This window comes from Hypanus sabinus, chromosome 30 (assembly GCF_030144855.1).
Source record: "Hypanus sabinus isolate sHypSab1 chromosome 30, sHypSab1.hap1, whole genome shotgun sequence".
Lineage (NCBI taxonomy): Eukaryota > Metazoa > Chordata > Chondrichthyes > Myliobatiformes > Dasyatidae > Hypanus > Hypanus sabinus.
Window position 1 is genome coordinate 40,562,655 of NC_082735.1, and position 24,606 is coordinate 40,587,260.

The 24,606-nt window shown below is 41.7% G+C and overlaps 1 protein-coding gene across 9 annotated transcripts in view; it reads right to left on the minus strand.

The window, feature by feature from the left end:
• The window catches only part of LOC132383606 (transcription factor HIVEP3), a 764,495-nt gene that overhangs the window by 99,948 nt on the left and 639,941 nt on the right, over nt 1-24,606 (minus strand). For all 9 annotated transcript variants that reach the window (XM_059954798.1, XM_059954801.1, XM_059954802.1 and 6 more), the window contains one exon: nt 7,200-7,247. The gene's annotated coding sequence lies outside the window, so the exon portion shown is untranslated. The remainder of the gene's footprint in view (nt 1-7,199; nt 7,248-24,606) is intronic.

The window sequence follows — 24,606 nt, forward strand, 5'->3', positions numbered from 1 at the left end:
TCCTTTTGGGCCAAATCTTCATTTTCATGGTGGACGAGATTAGTCAACGGTCTGTCCAGCACTCGTCGGCACCAGTAACAGCTCTTGTTATCAGTACGTCTTGTTGGTCCCGAGATCGTACGATGATGTAGTCGATGAGGTGCCAGTGTTTGGAGTGTGGATGTTGCCAGCAGACTTTGTGCCTGTTTTTCTGGCGAAATAGGGTGTTTGTAATCACCAGACTGAGTTCAGCACATTTGGTGAGGAGGAATGTTCCATTGGCGTTGACCTTGCTGATAAATTGTCTGATGACACAAAGATAGTGTATGAAAGGTACAGTACATTACAACAGGAATACAGACAGGAATATAATGAAGAAAAATTGTGAAATTGCCCATTTTGGCAAGAAAATAATAAAGAAGCAATTATATCAATAGTGGCAGAGCAGAGATGCAGAGAGATCCTGGAATACAGTTCACTAAAGGTTTGAGCCTGCCACACCATAGGAAAAGATTAGATTCATTCCATTACTCACGTGCCCAGAGTCACCTGCTTAGCTTTAGTTTATCTACCTTACTGAGTTTAGTTTATGATCAGCTGCAGTTAAGTGGGAAGCTAAAACTCTTACGGCGAATGAAGTCACCAGAAAAACTCTAATCATCACTCTGACCAATCCAATCACTTTCAATTAAAATGGATCTTGCCTTTTGATCTAATTCTGTTTTTTTTTGTAAAAATTTTATAATTTGTATTATGTTTTTCTTGTAAGTGCTGCTTATCTGGTGCTATGTGTCTGTGATGCTGCTGTAACTAAGTTTTTCCATTGTACCCGTCTATAACAATAAACTTGACTGACTTTCTCCCTCAGCTTTCCAATCTTTAAATTATATTCCTCGGTTTTATTTCAACCTTTTGCCATTTGAATGCCTTTAATTGATTTTGACAATTTCAGTGAAATTTCATCCAAACTATCTGGATATCCCCTCTCCAAGGAAAACAGGTTATTTGAAGGACAACACACTCAAAATGCTGGAGGAACACGGCAGTTCAGGCAGCTTATCTGGAGAGAATAAACAGTTGACATTTCAGGCAGAGATCCTTCTTCAGGACTGTGCTGGCAACTGATATTTTAATGCAAGGCCTTTTATTATAAACCTAGCATCACCTATCACCTGCCAGATTGTACTCCTTCCCTTCCTTCCTCTCCCCCCCACCCTACTTTCTTATTCGAGCTTCTTTCTCCTTCCCTTCTAGTCCTGATGAAGGAACTTGGCCTGAAATGTCAACTGTTCATTGCTCTCCGTAGATGCTGCCTGACCTGATGCATTCCTCTGGATTTCCAGCATCTGCAGAATATCTTGTGTTTAGGATTAATTGCTAACTCACTACTAGCTTGCACAATCAGCAATATCCTTGTTTTTTTTTGCAGCACACCTCTTACAGACTGAACTGCAATATTCCACACTGGATATTTAACTCCATATTTCACTGAAACCAAGCAGAACTGAACAAATTTGTTAATTCCAGGTGACAGGCAGATTGTAGTGTTGTATACAAATTGGAGGAGTCAATACAGAGTTCAGTGTGGTTTGGGTGGAATTTTATAGGCAACAGGAAGCGTAATTGAAACCTACAGTGAGCATATTGTTGAACACCCATGTTGAACCCATTGGTCAGCATGTCACCGGGACTGCCACAGTCTCCACAATGTGTATTGGGATCAGGCCCTCTCACCATCTAGACGCTCTTCAAGGAGCCACTAGAGCCAAAGATTTAAATCCACCATCTGCCACTCACTAGTAAGCCGTCCCCTATTGTAGTCCAAGAATTCTTGAGAGCCTTTTGGGATGCTGCTGTCATTCTTGCAACCAATGAGTCAGGCTTACCAATGCTCTCCGCCTGTGGACACTGGGCCAACTTGCCTAGTCAAGTTGTCAGCCTTGTGCCTGCTCTGATTTCGACACAGTTTTTTTATTTCTGATGAGAAACCCTGACTTCTGGATTACAAATGTTTAATCCTCGCACCTGCATGGGGACAACAATGGAAAGATGCACCACACTGCACTCCAATTTCAAATGCCCTAGTGAAATCACTTACATTAAGAATGCTGCCCAAATGAATCATTCTCAGGTCATTTGCAAGAGCATCCCCTCCCCCCACAGAATCAAATCTGTTAAATTTATTCATTTCATTATCACCAGCTTGTCAAACAGATGAAAGAGAATTTATCAACAGTGGAGCAAATGGAGGCAGGCTCTCAAGGCTGCTGCCCAAGCACAGTGGCTCCTGGATCATTGAACACAATCCAGACAGAAGGTGATCACTCTAGGAAATGCAAATGATCGAATGGAAGACAATAACGTAGAGCCTCAGTCCTCAGTGAATGTAGAAATTAGAACAGTATAGCACAAGATTGGGCCCTTCAGCCCACAATGCTGTGCTGAACTAATTAACTCAGTAATCAAATGCTCAACTGAACTAATCCTTTCTCCCCCCCACTATGTGCAAAAATTTCCATTTTCTCTCAACTACCTCTATCAATTTTGACTCCACTACCAGCCCAGGCAGCTCATTCCAACTGCCAACCACTCTTTGTGGAGAAGTAACTTGCCCTGTACATTTTCAAATAACTTAGCAACACACACAAAATGCTGGAGGAACTCAGCAGGCCAGGCAGCATTTATGGAAAAGAGTACAGTCGACGTTTCGGGCTGAAACCCTTCAGCAGGACTGGCGACAAAAAGATGAGTCATATTTAGAAGGGAGGAGAGGAAGAAACACTAGGTGATAGGTGAAACTAGGAGGGGTGAGGGATGAAGTAAAGAGCTGGGAAGTTTAAAGTTCAAAGTCTTTACACCACTCAGCCAAGTATTCAATGTCAATGAGACCAAGGAACTGATTGTAGACTTCAGGAAAGGGAGCAATCATCAGAGGTGGATGGGGTCAGTAATTTTTAATTCTTGGGATGTCACCATCTCAGAGGACAGGTCATGGACCCATCATATAAATATTATTGCGAAGAAAGCACAACAGCGCCTCCACTTCCTCAGGACTCTGCAGAGGTTTAGCATGTTATCAAAAACCTTGGCAAACTTCTATAGATATGTGGTGGAAAGTGTGATGACTGGCTGCATTACAGTCTGGTATGGAACACTAATGCCTTTGAACAGAAAATCATACAAATGGTAGTGGATTCAGCCCTGCATATTATAGGTAAAACCATCCCAATCATTGAGCACATCTACATGAAACATTACCATAGAAAAACAACATCCATCTTCAATGATCCTCACCACCCCTGCCATACGCTTTTCTCGCTGCTGCCATCAGATAGAAGGTACAAGTGCCTCAGGACTTGCACTGCCGGGTTGAAGAACAGTTCCTACCCCTCAACCACCAGGCTCTTACAAAAGGGGACAGCTACACTCTCTTAAGGACTCATTCCTCACATGGCTCATCCTTTTGCTCTTCACATACTTTAAGAATGCATTGGGGTTTTCCTTAATCCTGCTCACCAAGACCTTCTCATGGGCCTTTCTAGCTATCCTAATTTCATTCTTAAGCTCCTTCCTGGCAACCTTGCAATTTTCTAGAGTTTTAACAATAGCTAATTTCTTGAACCTTTCATAAGCTTTATCTCTCTTTTTAGCTAGATTTTTTACATCCTTGTAACACTACAATTCTTCTACCCTACCATCCTTTTCCTGGCTGAAGGGAACAAACCTATGCAGAACATCATGCCAACATTCCCTGGACATTTTCCACATTTCCACCATGCATTTCCCCGAGAATGTTTGCTCCCATTTTATGCTCCCAAGTTTCTGCCTAATAGCATCATATTTCATCCTAACCCTATTAAAATGTTTTCCCAAATTGTCTGCTCCTATCCCTCTCTAGCACTATGGTAAAGGTGATAGTGTTGTAATCACTACCTCCAAAACACTCTCCTACTGAGATATCTGACACCTGACCAAGTTCATTACCCAATACCAGTCAGTACAACCTCTCCTCTAGTTGGCATATCTACATTTTGCATCAGGAAACCTTCCTGAACAGACCTAACAGACTCCACCTCATTCAACCCCCTTGCTCTAAGGAGATGCCAGTCAATATTAGGAAAGTTAAAATTTCCCAATCACAACAACCTTATTATTATTGCATCATTCCAGAATCTGCCTCCTTATCTGCTCCTCGACATCTCTAACTTTTGGGGGGGTGGGGTGCGTTCTACAAAAAACACCCAGTAGAGTTATGGCCCCCATCCTACTTCTGACAGCTACTCATACTGATTCAGTGAACTATCCCTTGATGACTTCCTCCTTTTCTGCAGCTGTGACACTATCCCTGATTAGCAAAGCCATGCCCCAACCTCTTTTGCCTCCCTCCCTGTCCTTTTTGAAACATCCAAAGCCTGGCAGACTCAGCAGCCATTCCTGCCCCTGAGACATCCAAGCCTCTGTAATGGCCACAACCTCATAGTACCATGCACACTCTAGGTTTATCTGCCTTGTTTATGATACTTAAAATAAGCACATCTCAAACCATCTGACCTTGCATCTTTGCTCAATCACCTCACAAACTGCCTACAAGCTGCCAACCGGCCCATCCTCCGCCTCTTCACTTCAGCTCCCACTCCAGTGCGGATCTAGTTTAAACCCTCCCAATAGCATGAGCAAACCTCCCCTCCCAGGATTTTGGTTCCTCTCCAGTTCATGTGAAACCTGCCCCACGTGTATAGGTCACTCTACCCCAGAAAAGGTTCCAATGATCCAAGAACTTGAAACCCTGCACAATCTCCTCAGCCACTCATTCATCTATGCTATCTTTCTGTTCTGACCTTCCCTACGCTCATTCCACTGGGAGTAATCCAGAGATACCACTTTGAAGGTCCTGCTCTTCAGACTCCTTCCTAACTCCCTAAATTTACTGCACAGGACCTCTACCTCTCTCCAGCCTATGTCACTGTTGCCAACATGTACTACAACCTCTGGCTGCTCACTCTCCCCTTCAAGAATATTCTGCAACCACAGAGACATCCTGGAGCCCAGCACCCAGGAGGCAACACACTATCCTGGCATCTCTTTTGCTGCCGCAGAATCGCCTACCTGTCCCCTGAACTATTGAGTCCCCTATGACTATTGCTCCACCTGATTTCAGCCTACCTTACTGAGGCTCAGACTGACCACAGTGCTATTGGTCTGGCTGCTGCTGCCCTGCCCAGATAGGTCACCCCCCTCATCAGTATCCAAAGGGGGTATACCTCTTGCTGAGGAATTTGGCCACAGTGGGGCCCTGCTTTGTCTTCTTTCACCCTTTACCCCTCTACGTACTCAACCATCTACTCCCTGAATTCCACACTCCTGATGTAACCACCTGCTCAAAAGTCATATCTATCTATTGCTCTGCCACCTGGATGATCTTTAGTTCATCCAACTTCAGCTCCAGCTCCTTAATGCAGTCTTTCAGGAGATGGAGTTGGCTGCATTTCCCGCAGGTGTAGTCATCAGGGCAACCATCAGGTTCCATGAATTCCCACATCCTACAGGAGTATTCCACTGCCATATCTGCCTTCCTGCCCACAATGTACAATGGGCAACCAAGTCCAAATCAGCAATAATGAAAGGAAAAACCTACCCTTCTTACCCCTTTTGTTGGCCTCAGCCTCTTCTCTATGAAGCCTTTTAAGTCAAGGCCTCCAAGTTCCCACTCTGATTCCAGCCCCCACGCTGATAGACCTCATCTCTCTCTCTCGTGATTCAAAAAAATAAGAAAAACCCCTACACAAGGAGAAAGAACTCACCAGGTTTAGTGGTGCCACCGATGCCTTTGAGGCTTTCCATGCCTGCACACTGGCTCTTTATTGATTACAGCTTAGTATTTAGCACAATCAGCTCCTCAAAACTAATCAGTAAACTCCAAGACCTGGACCTCAATAACCTCTTGTGCAATTGGATTCTGGATTTCCTCACTTGTAGACCCTGGTTAGTCTGGATTTGCAAAAACATCTCCTCCACAATCAGCATAGGAGTATCACAGGGACAGATACCTAGCTCTCTGCTCTCCTCACTTTACACCTATGACTGTGTAGCCAAGTACAGGTCCAACACCATATAAAAGGTTACTGATGACACCACTGTTGTGGGCCATATCAAAGTGGGTGATGAAGGAGCATACAGGAGGGTGATTAAAAATTCGACTGAGTGGTGTAATAACAACAATGACCTCTCACTCAATGTCTATAACACCAAGGAACTGACTGCAGATCTCAGGAGAGGGAAACCAGAGGTCTATAAGACAGTACTCAGAGGATCAGAGGTTGAGAGGGTGAGTAACTTTAAATTCCTGGGTGTCACTGTCTCGGAAGACCTGGCCTGGACCCATTATATAAATAAATTGCAAAGAAGTCATGACAGCACCTCTACTTCCTCAAGGAGTCTGCAGAAATTTTGCACATCATCAAAATCCTTGGCAAATTTCAACTGGTGTGTGGAGGAATTCGTGCTGACTGGCTGCATTATGGCTGATATGGGAATACCAATGCCTTTGAGCAGAAAATCCTACAAAAGGTAGCAGATTCAGCCCAGTACACCATGGGTGAAACCCTTCCAACCAAATTGACCACATCTACATAAAATTTTGCATGGAAAGTAGCATCTATTATCAAATATCGTCACCAACCAGTTCTTTTCCCACTGCTGCCATCAGATAGAAAGTACAAGTACCTCTGGACTCGTGCCACCAAGTTCAAGAACAGTTACTACCCCTCAACCATCAGGCTCTTGAACAAAAAAGGATAACTATACTCATTTAAGCACCCTTTATCTGGTTATTTCATTATTTATTGCTATTTATTTATATCCGTGTTTGCACAGTTTGGTGTCCGTTGATCTCATTTACAGTTACTGTTCTATAGATTTTCTAAGTACTTCCACAGAAAAATCTCAGGGTTTATGTGGTGACATGTATGTACTCCAATAATAAATTTTACTTTACTTTGACTTTGAAACCTCACCCAAAAATTTCTAGTGTATCCAGAAGGAATGAGAAAGTTGAGATTTCAGGGTTTGGGCAATTTGAAATGAACATCTAATTAGAGAGGGAGGGAACAAGAGAGTTTTATTTACAGTTAAACACCAGAGTAGGACCAAACAATTATATTATGATTATGTTATATTTCAGCATTTGCATTCACTACATGAAACCATAACAACTCTTGTACCTGCAGGTCCTGAACTTGGTTCTTTACAAGGTGTCATCTTTGTTGTATCTGCAAAAGGCAAATGAGAAACCTGTTAAAGTGAGAAAAGTCTTTTGGGTTGCCTAAGCATTGCAAAGTTTCCCATGGAAATTAATTTGCATTTTCTAATCCTAGTATATTTCTCTCTTATGAGCCAACAGCATGCAGAAGGGTCTCCCATGCGGGCTGGACATTTTCCAGGAGCATTCAGTGCCTGACACTTGCGTTCATGACATTCCATTTTATGCAGCAAATTGTCATGTTACAAAATGATTGCTGAATAAGATCAAAGTCTCATATCTTCTGAGGATAGTCTTAGCAACCTAGGGCTTTTTTCTTTGGAGCAAAAGAGGATGAGAGGTGACATTATAGAAGTATATAAGATTTATCCATTTAGAGATACAGCATGGAACAGGCCTTCCCAATTTAGTGAGCAGTGCCCTAGAACAGCAACCTAGTTAACCTTTGCCTAATCACAGAAAAATCATAAAAATCTCTTTACGATTTATGTCAATGATTTAGATGAGGGCATTGAAAACTATATCAGCAAGTTTGCTGACGATACTAAACGGTGGCAGTGTGACATGCGAAGAGGACGTTAGGAGAATACAGGGAGACTTGGATAGGCTGGGTGAGTGGGCAGATACTTGGCAGATGTCATTCAATGTGAATAAATGTGAAGTTATCCACTTTGGAAGCAGGAACAAGAGGGCAGAGTATTGTCTGAACGGTGTAGAGTTAGGTAAGGGAGAAATGCAAAGAGACCTAGGAGTCCTAGTTCACCAGTCAATGAAGGTGAATGAGCAAGTGCAACAGGTAGTGAAGAGGGCAAATGGAATGTTGGCCTTTGTTACAAGGGGAATTGAATACAAGAGCAAGGATGTCCTTTTGCATTTGTACAGGGCCCTGGTGAGACCACACCTGGAATATTGTGTACAGTTTTGGTCTCCAGGTTTAAGGAAGGACGTTCTGGCAGTTGAGGAAGTGCAGCGTAGATTCACTAGGTTGATTCCTGGGATGGCAGGGCTGTCTTACGCAGAGAGATTGGAGAGATTGGGCTTGTACACGTTGGAATTGAGGAGATTGAGAGGGGATCTGATTGAAACGTTTAAGATAATTAAAGGATTTGATAGGATTGAGGCAGGAAATATGTTCCAGATGTTGGGAGAGTCCAGTACCAGAGGGCATGGATTGAGAATAAGAGGTCAGTTATTTAAAACAGAGTTGAGGAAGAGCTTCTTCTCCCAGAGAGTTGTGCAGGTGTGGAATGCACTACCTCGGAAGACGGTGGAGGCCAATTCTCTGGATGCTTTCAAAAAGGAGCTAGATAGATATCCGATGGATAGGGGAATCAAGGGATATGGGGACAAGGCAGGGACTGGGTATTGATAGTGAATGATCAGCCATGATCTCAGAATGGCGGTGCAGACTTGAGGGGCCGAATGGTCTACTTCTGCACCTATTGTCTATAGTCTATAATGTCCAATTCACCTACTAACTGGTGTGTCTTTAGACTGTAGGAGGAAAATGGAACTCATTGGAGGGGCATAATTTTAACATTATTGGAGGAACAAATGGGGTGGGGGGGGGGTGTGGATGCCTGAGGCAAGTTGTTTCTTTTTTTTAAAAACAGAGCCGTGATTAGAGGGTTAGATTGATTTTAGTAGGTTAAATGGTCAGCACAACATAGTGGACAGAAGGGCCTGTCCTGTACTTTTCAGCCCATCTCCAGTTTCTTATGACAAATGTTTAAAAAGGAAATTAAAAAGAAAATCAGTGCTTCCACGATTTTTCTCACACAACAGTGCACCAGAGATTAGTTCCCAGTTCCTCCAGGTCAAACCTGCTGAGTTGGAAAATGCTTATAACACTGCTTAACTCTGGATTTTCTATCCCTTCATCTCACTCACACTATCTCCATCACCTGGCAAATACCCATTAACTTAAAAATATCTCAACTGGGGAAAAGAGAGAGAAAATTAGCTTCTACCAAAACAGCAAGGCAAATATTTCCTGTTGCTTTGCTTTACCACAATAGTTATTTCAGCAGTCTCCCAGACGGAGAGCAAATGAGGCCAATGCAAATAACCAATGAAAACACCTCTATTTAAATTTATAGCATTACAGGCTCAATCTGTGAGCCAGTAAGAAGGTCAATGCATACGTTTCAAAATGTACAATGTCCAGACAGTAGAGTCACCTGCAGCTTACACAGGATGGATGAACGGAAGGTGGCACAGTTAGTACAGCCACTGCCTCACACTGCCAGAGACCTGGCCAGGTTTCAACCTTGACCCTGTCCGCTGTGTGGAATTTGCATGCTCTTCCTGTGACCATGTGGTTTTCACCGAGGTCTCATATTTCCTGTGGGCTTGGAAATTGTATCCAGCATGTAGTGGAAATGGTAGAATCTGCGGGAGTTAAGGAGAATGTGAAGAGAGTAAATAAGTGGTCAGTCAGTATGGACTTATTGGGTTCTTTCTGTGCTGAAACTCCAAACAAACTATCATGTACTGTTAGCTCTTGAAAGATGCATAGTGCTAAGATCTTGACTATTAATTTAACACATTTTAATTTTTCCATTGTGAAATAGTGATCTCCCACTTGGCAGTGGTTTTGCAGATGATAAACCACACGGAAGTTGTACCCCACAGACGGAAGAATCTGATGTGTGACAACACAACGACACGATACACCCATTAATAATATGTTTATTGCGCAATTATTGGCAAAGCTTTAACCTAATATTGAGTAACTGACCACAGATTATGGACTATAACGAAAAGATCATCCAAGTGACTAAGTCAGCTAACTTTGAACATCAACATTATTTAGTTGAAGATTCTCAGTCATATTTCTTTTCACATTCTCTTTATCCTTCTGTCACTTAAGACCTCTCTACAGTGATTATCCATTTGGAAATTGTTCAATTCATTTGTGTATGATTTCAGCATTCTCATTGATTCCTGCATGGACTGGAGATGCTCTGTATTACTATGCCTAAATATTAGTCAATATCAGAAAATATGATAGCTGACAGTCATCTAACATGGGTTTGACCACATCTCTCAGTCTTAGCACCCATGGTAACATTCATTTAGAACAGAGATGAGGACGAATTTCTTTATCCAGAGGGTGATGAATCTGTGGAATTCTTTGCCACAGATGGCTGTGGAGGCCAAGGCATTGGGTATATTTAAAACAAAGGTTGATAGGTTCTTGACTAGTAAGGGCATCAAAGAATACAAGTTGAACAATCAATGTCAAGACTGTGTGAAAAGAGCTACCTTTTAATTAGGAGAGTGATCAAGATTTTAAAGGCAGAGTTTTGTAACAGTTTCTGAGTTGAGCAGTGACCAATCAGGAACAGGGATTCATTAGAAAAGAGGCAATAAAAATTACATATGCAAGTGGAACAGCCATTCTTTGAGTGTGCCAGTCTATAAAGTGCCTTTGGCTCATCAGGCTGAGGCAAGATCAGACCTGGGTGAGGTAAAGTATCTTAATTTACTCTTTCTCTACTCTTATTGAAGATCTTAAGATATAGGAGCAGAATTAGGCCATTTGGCCCATTGAGTCTGCTCCGCAATTTCATCATGGCTGATCCAATTTTTCTTCTCGGCCCGAATCTCCTGCCTTTTCCCAGTATCCCTTCATGCCCTGACCAATCAAGAATCTATTAACCTCTGCCTTAAATATACGTAAAGACTTGGCCTCCACAATTACCTGTAGCAAATAATTCCACAGGTTCACCACTCTAAGCTAAAAAAAAATTCTTCTCATCTCCATTCCAAAAGATCGCCACTCCCAGGTTGTGTCCTCTGGTCTTACACTTTCCCACCATAGAAGACATCTCCACATCCACTCTTGCAAGACCTTTCACCATTCAATAAGTTTCAATGAGGTCACCACTCATTCTTCTGAATTCCAGCAAATAAAGGCCCAGAGCCATTCCTCACGTCAGGGCACAGTAGTTCAGTGAGAATGGCTCCAGAGGCAGTGTCTTCTGCTCTGTGCGGGATGTGAAAAGTCTGGGAGACCTCCAGTCTCCCAAATAAACACATCAGCATCAGGTGCACTGAGTTACAGCTCCTGAGAGAACATAATAAGGAACTAGAGCTGCAGCTCAATTTCCTTCAACTCATATGGGGGAATGAGGAGGCAATAGGCAGAAGTTATAGGGATTTAATCAACCCTAGATTACAGGAAAAAGGTCAATGGGAGACTGTCAAAAGGAGGGGAAGTGCATAGCCAGTGCAGACTCCCCTGGTGGCTGATCCCCACAATAATAATAATTATACACTTTTCGGTACTATTGAAGGGGCAACCTACCGGGGTGGATCCTGTGACCAGGTCTCTGGCACTTAGTCTGGTGGCTCAGAAGAGAAGAAAGGTGAAGAAGCATGCAGTACTGATTCCCTAGTCAGAGGAACAGAGGCAAGGTTCTGTGGGCGTGATAGAGACACTCAGGTGATATACTGCCTCCCCTGGTGACAGGATCAAGGCTGTCGCAGATGAGGTCCATGGCATTCTCAAGGGCGAGGGCGAGCAGCCAGAAGTCTTGGTACAAATTGTCACCAATGACATCAGTAGACAAGATGAGGAGGTATTGAAGAGAGATTTTGGGGAGTTAGGTAGAAAGTAGAGAAACTGGACCTCCAAGGTAGTAATCTCTAGATTGCTGCCTGTGCTTCATGCCAGTGAGGGCAAGAATAAGATGATTTTGTAGGTGAATGCATGGCAGAGGAATAAGGAACTGGTGCAGGGGGAAAGGGTTCACATTCATGGATCACTGGGATCTCTTCTGGGGAAGGATCAATCTGTACATACGGGACGGGCTTGCAGCCAAGTTGGCTAGAGTTGTTCAGATCAGTTTAAATTAATTTGGTGGGGGGGGGGGGGGGAACAGCAGTGACAGTACCGAAGATGAGGTAGTTAATTTACAAACAGAGGCAATGTTTAGTGAGATTCCTAGCAAGGAGAGGCAAATGATAGGGCAAAATTGCAGTCAACAGGATGAGTTGCCACATTTAAGGTGGAAAAAACAAAATCGCAAAGGGCGAATACAGGACTGAAGGTGTTATACTTGAATGTGCATAGTATATGGAATAAGGTAGATGAACTTGTAGCACAATTGCAGATTGGCAGGTATGATGTTGAAGGCATCAATGAATCACGACTGAAAGATTATAGCTGGAAGCTTAATGTCCAAGGATACACATTATATCAAAAGGACAGGCAGGAAGGTAGAGGGGGCAGCATTGCTCTGTTGGTAAGAAATGAAGTCAGATCATTAGAAAGACATGACATAGGATCGGAAGGTATTGAGTCATTGTGATATAGCTAAGAAACTGCAACGGTAAAAAGATCCTTATGGAAGTTATATACAGACCCCTAAACAGAAGTAAGGATGTGATCTACAAATTACAATGCGAGATAGAAAATAAATGCCACAAGGGCAATCTTACAATAGTCATGGGGGACTTCAATATGCAGGTAGATTGGGAAAATCAGGTTGGTGCTGGATTCCAAGAAGGGAATTTTCTAGAATGCCTTTGAGATGGCTTTTTAGAGCAGCTTGTGGTTGAGCCCACCAGGGGATCAGTTATTTTGAATAGGGTGTTATGCAATGAACCATAATTGATTAGAGAGCTTAAGGTAAAAGGACCCTTAAGGGTAAGGGATCACAATATGACTGAATTCATCCTGAATTTGAGGAGGGGAAGCTAAAGTCAGATGTATTAATATTACAGTGCAGTAAAAGGAACTACAGAGGCATGAGAGAAAAGTTGGCCAGAACGGATTGAAAAAGAACTTTGGCAGGGATGATGGCAGAGCAGCAATGGCTAGAATTTTTGGAAACAATTTAGAAGGTACAAGATATATACATCCTAAAGAGGTAGTAATATTCTAAAGGCAAGATGCCAAAGCCAACATAAAAGTCAAAGAAAGGGCATATAATAGAGCAAAAATTAGTGGGAAGATAAAGGATTGGGAAGCTTTTAAAAACCAACAAAAATAAATTAAATCCAAATTTATCTGATCAGTGTTTCCAATGTAACCAAGAAACTGGTACTTTTTTTACATTCTACATGGTATTGTTCTAAAATACAACCTTTTTGGACAAATTTAAGACTTTTACTGGAACAAATTACAGGAACACAACTTCCTCATAATCCAATATTACTCTTACTAGGTGATATTGAAGGGATAAAACCGAAACTCAAACTAAATAAATATCAGAAAGAATTCATAAAAATTGCACTGGCAGTAGCCAAAAAGGCTATTGCAGTTACTTGGAAATCAGATACATATTTAAGTATAAGATTGTTGGAAGAAAGAAATTTATGGTTGTTTTCCATTAGAAAAAATTACTTATAATTTAAGAGATAAATATGAAACATTTCTGAAAATTTGGTGCCCTTATTTACAAAAGACAGGACTAAATATATAGGTGCTCTGAAGATGAAACAATTGGTTACTTGGGGAAAGAAATAAATATATATACACTAAAGTTATTACGAACTCCATGGAGCATGTGGAGATCTTCCAACAACCAGGCACTCTTTCTTTTTTTTTCTTTTTTTTCTATAGGGAAGTTAGGGGGGAGGGGTTATATATACATTTTTTTTTCCCATACTTTACTCTGTAATCACTTAAAAACGCAATAAAAAAAGTTTTCAAAAAAAACCAACAGAAGGCAACTAAAAAGGTCATTAAGAAGGTAAAGATGGAATATGAACGTTAGCTAGCCAATAACATGAAAGAGAATACCAAAAGTTTCTTTGGAAACAAAGCGTAAAAAGAGGCAAGAGTGGATATCGGACCACTGAAAAATGATGTTGCAGAGGTAGTAATGGGGGACATGGAAATAGCGGATGAACTGAATAAAGATATTGTATTAGCCTTTGAGGTGGCTGCTGAGATTAGTAATGATCTTTCAAGAATCACCAGATACTGGAATGGTTCTGGAAGTCTGGAATGTTGCAAATGTCACTCCACTCAAAGGAAATTATAGGCCAGTTAGTCTGACCTCAGAGGTTGGGAAGATGTTGGAGTTGATTGTTAAGGATGTGGTTTCAGGGTACTTGGAGGAACATGATAAAATAGCCCATAGTCAGCATGATTTCCTCAAGGGAAAATCTTGTCTGACAAGTCTGTTGGAATTTTTTTTTTAGAAGAAATAACAAGCAAAATAGACAAAGGATCAGTTCATGTTAAATACTTGGATTTTCAGAAGGCCTTTGACAAGGCACCACACGAGGCTGCTTATCAAGCTACGAGTTCATGGTATTCCAACATGGATAAATTAGTGGCTGATTGACAGGCAGCAAAGAGTGGGAATAAAGGGAGCCTTTTCTAGCTGGCTAGTGGTGTTCCAAGGTGTCTGTGTCAGGACTGAGTCTTTTTACGCTATATGTTAATGACTTAGATGATGGAATTGATGGCTTTTTTGCAAAGTTTGCAGACGGTATGGAGATAGGTGGAGGAGCAGGCAGTTTTGAGGAAATAGAGAGGCTACAGAAGTACTCAGATTAAAATGAGCAAAAAAGTGGCAGATGGAATACACTGTCGAGAAGTGTACGGTCATGCATTTTGGTCAAAGAAATAAAAAAGGTAGACTATTTTCCAAATGGAGAGAAAATAAAACAATCTGAGGCACAAAGGGACTTGGAAGTCCTTGTGCATGATTCCCTAAAAGTTAATTTGCAGATTGAGACTGAGTTGCAGAAGGCAAATGTGATGTTAGTTTTCATTTCAAGAGGACTAGAATACAAAAGCAAGGATGTAATGTTGAAACTTTATAAAGCACTGGTGAGATCTCACTTGGAGTATTGTGAGCTGTTTGGAGCACCTCATCTTCAAAAGGATGTGCTGAAACTGGACGGGGTTCAAAGGAGATTCATGAAATTTATTCAAAGATTGAATGGCTTGTCAGATGAAGAGCATGATAGGTCTGGGCATGTATTCACTAGAATTCAGAAGAATGAGGGTTAGATGTTTCCTATGGTGGGAGAGTCCAAGACTAGAGGACTCAGCCTCAGAACAGAGGGGTATTCTTTTAGGATGGAGATGAGAAGGAATTTCTTTAACCAAAGGGTGGTGAACCTGTGGAATTTGTTGCCACAGGCAGCGGTGAAGAGCAAATCTTTATGTCTATTTAAGGCAGAGTTTGATAGATCTTGATTAGTCAGGGATGAAGGGATACAGTGGGATGGGGGAGACTGCAAAAGATTGGGGCTGAGAGGAAAATTGGATTAGCCATGATGAAATGGATTAGCCAAATGCGATGGGCCAAATGGCTTAATTTTGCTCCTATGGTCATGGGGCAGTTGGCTCAGTGGGGTGGAAGGGCCTGGTCAATATAATTGAATTGAAAACTATTGGTATTCAAAGTTTAACTTCATATTATGTTGAAAATGGAATTTGTTTCTTTCAGATGCAATATGGAAGTAAATTCATTAGAACTGGTCACTCCTGAAAGACTTTAATCAATGCAATATAGCTTTAAGTTGACAGTTGTCAATACACCAATAATGGAGTGGTTATATAGCCATTGTAGTCAGCCTTTAGAAATGAGTCTACAAGAACAAGAAATATTGCAAGGAAAACCCCTGTGGTGGATGGCTTTGGGATTCAAAGGTCTACAGTCAGTTATTTCCTCTCATGTATTTTACACTCACCCTGGGTCATTTCTTACTCACCATAGCACAAAACTGAAAGAAATCTGTCTCAGCTGCACTTGTGTCAAAACAGATTGACACCCCAAATGTGAATATGTTTAACACAAGGAGAAATGTAAGTGGCACATTGTTATTCAAATAATGCAAAGACAGATAAAACATGTTAAAAGCCATTGGAAAAAATTCCCATTCTGCTGGATTGAGTTGGCAAAGGTACGTCCAGCAGCACAAAGATACACTTTGGTACACCTACTAGATAATACAAGTATCTAATCAGCCAATCATGTGACAGCAATTTAATGCATAAAAGCATGTAGACATGGTAAAGAGGTTCAGTTGTTGTTCAGACCAAGCATCAGAATGTTAAAGAAATGTGATCTAAGTGACTTTGACGGTGGATTAATTGTTGGTGCCAGACAGGGTGGATTGAGCATCTCAGAAACTGCAGATTTATTGGGATTTCCATGCACAATAATCTCTAGAGTTTACAGAAAATGGTGCGAAAACAGAAAAAAAAAGGAACATCTATTGAGTGGCAGTTCTCTGGACAAAAATGTTTGATATTGAGAGGTCAGAGGAGAATGGCCAGATTGGTTCAAGCTGACAGGAAGGTGATAATAACACAAATACCCACCCGTTACAACAGTGGTGTGCAGAAGAGCATCTCTGAATGCACAACACGTCAAACCTTCAAGTGGGTATCAGTAATTATGCGATACAAGATGTGAGAACCAAAAGGAAATGGAGAGGATATTGTAAATTAAAACTGTTCCTCCCAGATTATGTAAGGGCTCCTCTCCCATGAACCCTTCATAACCTAGACCATTTGATAAGGTACCCCATGTAAGGCTTATTGAGAAAGTAAGGAGGCATGGAATCCAAGGGGACCTTGCTTTGTGGATCCAGAATTGGCTTGCCCACAGAAGTCAAAGAATGGTTGTAGATAGGTCATATTCTGCATGGAGGTTGGTCACCAGTGATGTGCCTCAGGGATTTGTTGGGACCTCTTCTCTTTGTGATTTTTATAAATAACCTGGATGAGGAAGTGGATAGATGGGTTAGTAAATTTGCAGATGACACAAAGGTTGGGGGTGTTGTGGACAGTGTGGAGGGCTGTCAGCGGTTATAGCAGGACATCAATAGGATGCAAAACTGGACTGAGAAGTGGCAATATGGAGTTCAAACCAGATAAGAGTTAGGTGGCTCATTTTGGTTATTCAAATATGATGGCAGAATATAGTATTAATGGTAAGATTCTTGGCAATGTGGAGGATCAGAGGGATTTTGGGGTCCGAGTCCTTGGGAGACAGAAAGCTGCTGCGCAGCTTGGCTCTGTGGTTAAGAAGGCATACGGTGCCTTCATCAACCATGGGACTGTGTTTAAGAGTCGAGAGGTAATGTTACAGCTTTTTAGGACCCTGGACAGACCCCACTTGAAGTACTGTGTTCAGTTCTGGTCACGTACCTACAGGAAGGATATGGAAACTATAGAAAGGGTGCAGAGGAGATTTACAAGGATGTTGCCTGGATTGGGGAGCATGCCTTATGAGAACAGATTGAATGAACTTGGCCTTTTCTCTTTGGAGTGATGGAGGATGGTAGGTGATCTGATAGAGACGTATAAGATGATGAGAGGCCTTGATCACGTGATAGCTAGAGGCTTTTTCCCCGGGGCTGAATTGCTAACACAAGAGGACATAGTTTTATGGCTTGGAAGTAAGTACAGAGGAGATGTTAGGGGTAAGTTTTATTTTATGCAGAGGGTGGAGAGTGTGTGGAATGGGCTGCTGGTGTCAGTGGTGGAGAGAGATACGATAGGGTCTTTTATGAGACTCCCAGATAGGTACACTGAGCTTAGAAAAATAGAGGGCTATGGGTAACACTAGGTAATTTCAAAAATAAGTACATGTCTGGCACAACATGGTGGGCTGAAGGGCCTGTATTGTGCTGTAGGTTTTCTATGTCTCTAGACCACTCACAAGTAGAAGATGTGGCCATTGGCCAAGTTCCCAAGTTTGTATGCATGAACTGCACATAAATCTGCCATTCATACATATATTGGGGAGGAGTTGTGTAATTAATCCGACAACACAGTTAACACAAGTGTTAATGGTCAAGATGATCAGCAAGAAATGGTTAACAAAATGTTTATCCCCCAAACAAGTCAATTGTAAAGATTACCTTGTTTGAAAAAATGTGCATTTATCTGATACCATGTCATCCAGAGTTGCAAGATAACCAATGAATCACTTAAGAACACAAGATATAGAAGCAGAATTATGCTATTTGGCCCATTGAGTCTGCTCTGCCATTTTATCATGGCTGAGTCATTTCCCTCTCAGTCCCAAATTCCTTCCTTCTCCCCGCATCCCTTCATGCCCTGACTAATCATTAATCTTCCTTAAATGGCTGCAAAGCCTTGGATAAGGTGTCTCACATGAGGCTGATCAACAAGCTACATGGAATTACAGCAAAGATTCTAGCATGGATAAAGCAGTGGGTGATTAGCAGGAGACAAAGAGAGGGAATGAAGGGAGCTTTTTCTAGTTGGCCTCCAACGACTAGTGGTGTTCCACAGAGGTCTGTCTTGGGACAGATTCTTTTGATGTTATATGTCAATGATTTGCATGATGGAATTGATGACTTTGTTGCAAAGTTTGCAGAAGATATGTGGAGGGGTAGATAGTTTTGATGGAGCAGAGAGGCTACTGAAGGATTTAGATTAAGAAAACGGGCAAACAAATGGCAGACGAATACACCATCAGGAAGTGTATGGTCATGCACTTTGGTATAAGATATGAAAGGGCTGCCTTTTTTTTTTAAAATGGAGAGAAAATACAAAAAAAAACTGAGCACAAAGGGTCTCGGGACTCCCTGTGCAGGATTCCTGAAAGATTAAATTTGCAGGTTGAGTCTGTGGTGAGGAGGGCAAATGTGAGGTTAGCATTCATTTCAAGTGAACTAGAATACAAAAGCAAGGATGCAAGTTGAGACTTTATAAAGTACTGGCAAGGCCTCACTTGGAGTATTGCGAGCAGTTTTGAGCCCTTTATCTAGGCTATGGGACTGCATTCACTAGAATTCAGAAGAATAACGGGTGACCTAATTGAAACCTATCGAACGTTGAAAGTCTTTGACAAAGTGGATGTGGAGAGCTTGTTTCCTACGCTGGAAGTCTAGGATCAGAGGACACAGCCTCAGAATAGAGGGGCATCCTTTCAGAATGGAGATAAGGAGGAATTTCTTCAGCCAGAGAGCGGTGAAACTATGGAATTCATTGCCACAGGTGGCTATGGAAGCCAAATCTTTGGGTATATTTAAGGTAGAGGTTGATAGTTTCTTGAGTAGTCGGGGCATGAAGGAATATGGGAGAAGACAGAACACTAGGGCTGAGAGGGAAAATGGATCAGCCATAATGAAATGGTGCAGCAGACTCATTGGGCCAAATGGCCTAATTCTGCTCCTATATCTTATAAACCCAATGACCTGGTCTCCACAGGCATCTGTGGCAATGAATTCCACCATTTCTTTCTTACTTAGGCTATAGTAGTAGAGGAAAAAAGCAACCACAATTCAGATTTCTGCAAACTCTAATTGAAATAATGGCCCATTTTGCTGAGGTTGATCAAGGGACTAGTACTGCATAGAATAATCTCCTACTTGGAAAAGGAACACAGCATCTTTTGTATCTATCTGAGAAATGACCAGATCTTTAACCTGGATCTAGAGTTTTAACACCTTTGAAGGGCTCTTGCTCCAGTTTCTTGAGAACATTTTACACATTAACAGTAGCAAGCAAAGCTAATGTCATTACATTCCAAAGAATTTTTGGATCATGACATCACCAATGCAGCTTTTTAAAATTGGTAAGCAAGGCTGCTTCACCTGAGTCATCACCAGATGGCGCTAGCATACTCTCTATTTCCCCACTCCACCCAGCCACACACACAAATATACTTTCACAATTGTGAATGTGTACATTTTTTTCTGCAGACCTAAGCAAATAGTTGCAGTGTATTTTGAAGCTAGCTAACACACACACTGCAGCCATTATACACTAGTGGTGAAGGGAATGAATGTTTCAGGTGATGGTGATGTATCAATCGTTGCTTCAGATAACGTTGAGCTTCGAGTTGTTGGGAGTGCGCTCATCCTACCATGTGAAGTGTATCCATCACACTCAGACCAGTATGCCTTGTGGATTCTGGAGTGTTGGAAGGTGAACCAGCCTCTTGTAATCTCCGCATTGAACCGGGAGGTAAAATTCCAGTTTATTGTCATTCAAACATACACATATATACTGCCCAATGAGACAATGTTTCTCCAGACTAAGGTGTACAACACAGGACATACACCTCATACACATTACACAGTAACATTACCACAATTATAGGGTACCTATATGAAACAAGTTAAAAAGTAAACAGTATAACACTACTGGCTCTTCATACATGAAGAGACCTGGGTGGTAGCAGGGAGTTCAGTAGTCTTATGACCTGGGGGAAGAAGCTGTTTCCCAAACTAATAGTCCTTGTACTAAGGCTATGGTACCTCCTGTCTGGTTGAGTTTCTGGTTGGTGGTAATCCACAAGACATTCACAGTGGGAACTTGGTAAATATCAAGGATAGACAGTGAGACTTTCTTGTTGGAGATACTCTAAGTCTGGATCTTTTGGTACAAATATTACTTGCCACTTATCTGCCAATGTGTGACAGCCATCAGACATGAACTGCATCCAGTGCTGAGGAATTGCAAATGGAATTAAACGATGTGCAAACAGTGAAATTCCCATTTTGATCTTATGATGGAAAGAAATCACCGATGAAGCACTTGAAGTTAGCTTGGTGAAGTTCACATTTGGTTCAAAGCTATGATATGTCTGAAGGCAAACCATTCTAGCAAAGGCTAAACCAGAATTTGGTTAGCAGTTTAATAGTGAATGAAGGGTGTACAACTCCCTCATCATTCTGGTGCTGGCTATGAGCAGAATGATTTGGGGACGATTAGCTGGATGGGATGTGGGTCATACCCGAGTTATTTTCCACATGGTTGAGTTGATGCCAGGGAAAACTTAACCAAAATTGTCACTAGTTCCGGAGTCTGGTTTTCAGTAACAAAGCCAGAATATTGTCTGGTGGCACAGTATTTGACATATGAAGTGCTCTCAGCCATTTCATCACATGGAGTGAACAGTATTCCCTGGACAGTGGGGATCTCAGAAGAAAAATCGAGATGGATTATCTACTTGGCACTGTTAGCCAAACATGGCTGTAAATGGTTCATCTTTGCGAGAGGATAACTGAAAAGCAACACCAAATAAGAAAACCATTGAGAAGACTTAATAAGGTTGGTCAAGAAGGTTCAGTCACTTGACATTCAAAATGGGCTAGTGAATAGGTTTAAGCATTGGCTTTGTGGAAGAAGCCAGAGGACTGTAGTCTCCCTGACTGGAGGCCTGTGACTAGTGGTGTGCCATAGAAATCAGTGCTGGATTTGTTGACGTTTGTCTAATTTGGTAGGTATATGGATGGGAGGTGTATGGAAAGAGACCCATGTTCTGGGTGGAGGTTGATGGGTCTAAGCAGATTAATAGTTTGGCATGAACTAGATGGGCCAAAGGACCCATTTCTAGTCTGCAGTATAATATGACTCTAAGACACCAAAGACTGAAAGATGCTGGAATCTGCAGTTCCAATGCTCAGATCAAAACCCTGCACAGACAATTATTTTTTGTCCACAGTTGCTGCTCAACCTGATGGGTTCCCCCAGCAGTTTGCTGCAACAACAAAATTAAACCATCCCTTTCTGGGATTGAAACTTGACTGAAATGCCAGGTGATCTTGAAGGATCTGCCTCCTGCAAAAAGTTTCACTACCTCAAAATCTTCCAAAACTTCATGCAGCCAAAGAAATACTTCTCCAAACTGTTGTCACATGGGAACTACAGCAGTCAACAGCCACCTCTTTGCATTGGTTTAATGTACAGATGATTATTTAAAATCCATAAGGCTAAGAAACTGATTGGGTGGCAGTTAGCCAGACTGGATTTGGGAGCTACCTGGGCCAGTGCCCATGTAGCTGATTCTCTTAGGGTTGCCAGGGAGAATTCTCCTGCTGCTCTTCAAAAATCACACGATGGAATTATTCACATTCAAAGAAAGGTGATGGGGCCTCAACATATACAGCTCATCTAAAAAAATGAATGAGAGCTCGCTGAGGTATCTGAAGTTGGCTTGGGCATTTCAGTTACTCCTTAAAGTTGGAAAGTTCTAACTTGGAAATGATTTAAAACAGACAGGCACCCACAGTAAAAAAAAACAATTAAGTTTTCAGCCCTGCACCTCCTGCTCTCCTAGAAACAAGCACCCAGGGGATCTCAATAATCAGATCTCTTCTACTTATTTCATTTAGAGATACAACATGATAACAAGCACTTCTGGCCCAATGAGCCCACATTGCCCAATTACACCAATGTAACTAATTAATCTGCATATCCTTTTAGAATGTGGGAGGTAACTGGAGCACCCAGAGGAAACCCACACATTCTCTGGGAGAACATACAACCTCCTTACAGACAGCAGCATTGAACCTGGGTTGCTGGCACTATAAAAGTCTTATGCTACTGTGCCACTTGTTGGCCCAAGTTGTGACAAATGATTCCAATAGTTTAATTTTTGACAGAACCCTTCAGCTGTGGCTACATTTCTGAATTTTATTTCTCTCCTCTATTTTGGCTTTCACTCTCAAGAAAGAAATTGTATTTGTAACAGAAGTGGAATGCTGTTCCATTGTACACTCACATCTCAGATACCTAGGTGTCCTTCACAACCAGCCTGTACTTTCTACAATACCTTCCACATACACTGATGTTCAATGGTGAAACAAAAGTCCAAATCCTTCCACTAAAACTCTGACCAACATATAGCCAACACAGGCAGAGTCATCTCGTGGGGCTTCATTCAGTCAGTTCGCCATGTCCCTTGTGAGACAAAGGGTAATTCCCCTCCACAACCCCTTGAAGGTCAACCAAGTAAAGGTAACAAAATCTGAGGAATGGAACCGCCAACCAGAATATAGTCATACTGACAGCCTCCATGACCTAACCATTTAAATTAACATATTCACGTGACAACCCGCAGTGCCTCTACTCATTGCAATTCACAGAATGACGTCAGCAGGCCAATTCATTTCACAACTGAACATTTCTCTTTCAGCCTCTGCATAGAATGTGTCACAATTTTAACTGTGATGGCAAATTATTTTCTTCCAGGAACACAGATAAAATTGTAGAGAGCATTGATAAAAGCAAAGTGAAGAGGTTGTCCACCCACCTGCCCATAACCATTTTATCTCATTTCCCATTTAGAAACAAAAGTAGACCATTACATTCCCTTAAGCGTGCTTCACCGTTCAATAAGAGCCCATGGCCATTAGAACACAAGACCTAGGAGTAGAAATAGGCCACATGGGCCATTCAGTCAGCTCCGGCATTCAATCTTGGAAGATTTATAATCATTTGCAAACCCATTCTCCTACCTTCTCACTGAAACCTTTCACACCCTTACTAACCTATTAACCTCCATTTTAAATGTACCCAATGATTTGGCCTCAACAGCCATGTGTGGCAATGAATTCCAAAGATTCACCACCCTCTGGTGAAAGTAGTTCTTCCACATTTCTGTTCTAAATGGACATCCTTCTAATCTGGGGCTGTGCCCTCTGATCCTAGACTCTTCCACTACAGGAAACATCTTCATGTCCACTCTATCTAGGCTTTTTAATATTTGGTATTTTCAATACAACTGTATCAAGCTACTTGATGCCCACATTTCAGCTTCTCTGTGTACTACAAAAAAAGATTGATTGTACATTGATTGAAGCATCCAAAACTTCAAGTACTGATGAATTACAAATGTTTCTGGTCACCAACACAGGTCAGTGAGGTTTTGTTCTTGGACTACAGTCCCAAGCTTTTTTACTCCAGCAAATGAGGTAGACCTGTGGCACTAGCCTACATGGCGTACTGTGTAAACCCGAGATGCCAGAAATGAAGAGATGGATTTTTCAGCAACAGACCAAGTGAGATTGCACTGACGTCATTTGCTATTTGCTGACGGTCCGTGTTTCACCAAACAGTGTAGACAGAAACAGATCAGTGGTAATGTTTTTGCTCTGAGCTTCTTTTCATTTATGCCACTATCAGCAAATTCTTTCCTTTTTCTCTTGGGCTTCTCCTTAAACACCCCCATCGTATCTGCCTGTTTTGATTTCTAAATCTTCGCTATTCTGAGCAAATAATTTTCATCCAAATTCACTCATGGATTTACTCTCTTATCCATTCTACTCTACTATTCATATCCAATTAGAAATATCTGTCTGGAAATATTGTCACCAATATGCCTTAACTAGAAAAAAAACATTTTCATGTGTAAACTCCAGAGTGAAAATTTCTGGGTTCTTTCACCTCAGTCACAAAATTCAGATAGACATTTCCTGTCATAATCTATTACTAGGACCCTGCATCAGGCACAAGGGGGACTTTAATCCATTGGAAATGCTGCTTCTGCAGCACTGCAGGAGAGTTTAAACCATATCAAATGGCATTACAACCTCTGCATCCCCGACTTATTCATCGTCATTTGTCTGAGTGAGCGCTGTGCTGAAAACCATTAGGGAAAGATTGTATAGGTTAGAATTTTTTTTCG